Raw genomic sequence first — 1112 nt, 5'->3', positions numbered from 1 at the left:
ATTTTTTTTTTTAATATAATTATATATATATATTCCTTCAATGGCATTTACCAGTTTTCACTCAATCAAAATTATATAGATGCCAAAGTCAAACATTATGGAAAGAATAAATGTGATCCAGCACTTTCTAAATTTGTTAAGGAGATTTTTAGTGCTCAATTTTGATCAAATGAAAATGCTGTTAGTAAAAGCTTTCCCAGTATCAGTTCAGCTTAAATGTATTTTCAGTTTAACTGTTATTTTCTCAAGACAGTTAAAACAATCATTAAATACACAAGTGCTATTGGGTGAAACCATACTTGAAAGTATTTTAGTCAGATATTCCATAAAACAATTTTCTTGAGGTGTTATGTCAGCAAGAAGGAAACGACTTCACAGGCCACTTGCTGGTTCAAACATCAGTATTCAAGGCTGTTTATTAGTCTATGTAAAATGACAACCCACTTCATACAGTTCCGAGTGGGGTAAAGTAATACCAGAGCCACTTCTTCACATAAAACCACAAGATGCAGGTAAGTTATATTCAATGGTGAAATGTAACTTAACCTGATTGGAAGTTCATATGGACTAAAAAAAAAAAAAAAGGATTTTTGGCATTTGGAATTTCTGAAATATGTACATTATTAATAGTATTAATACAAAGGATACCTATCATAAGCTCAGGATTTTGAATTTTGAGTACAACTGTATTTTGTGTTTATCATTATGGTTAATCTGAAAAAAATTGAATTTCTAATTTTACATGACTTGCCCTTGAATGCAAAATAATATAATTACATAATCATCATAAGTTCTACAATGATAGTACCTATTATAACATACATTTTAGCATTATCTTGTTTTTGGCACTTTATCTTAATATTATCAATTGTGAACAAGATGGCATGAGAGAATGCCCATCTCTTCTAAACTATTATATGCCCTATTTTTTTCATATTTTACCAGCATGCCTTCTCCATTTCCTGTGACCAGGTTGCAGAATATGACAGATTAAATCAGACTTCAATGCCAAAGGTTTTTTTATCTTATTTCAGATAGGGGTGTCAAAAGCACCAACAGGTTATTGCAAAGGCCAATATATTTACTTTGCATTTGATACCTTGGACTACCTT

At 30.5% G+C, this 1112-nt stretch overlaps 1 protein-coding gene across 1 annotated transcript in view; it reads right to left on the bottom strand.

The window, feature by feature from the left end:
* The window catches only part of LOC119594745 (double-strand-break repair protein rad21 homolog), a gene marked incomplete in the record, with an annotated part of 12864 nt that overhangs the window by 8813 nt on the left and 2939 nt on the right, over positions 1-1112 (bottom strand).

Source organism: Penaeus monodon, chromosome 34 (genome assembly GCF_015228065.2).
Source record: "Penaeus monodon isolate SGIC_2016 chromosome 34, NSTDA_Pmon_1, whole genome shotgun sequence".
Lineage (NCBI taxonomy): Eukaryota > Metazoa > Arthropoda > Malacostraca > Decapoda > Penaeidae > Penaeus > Penaeus monodon.
The sequence above is the reverse complement of the archived record's forward strand: the minus strand, read 5'-3'. Positions and strand labels throughout refer to the sequence as shown.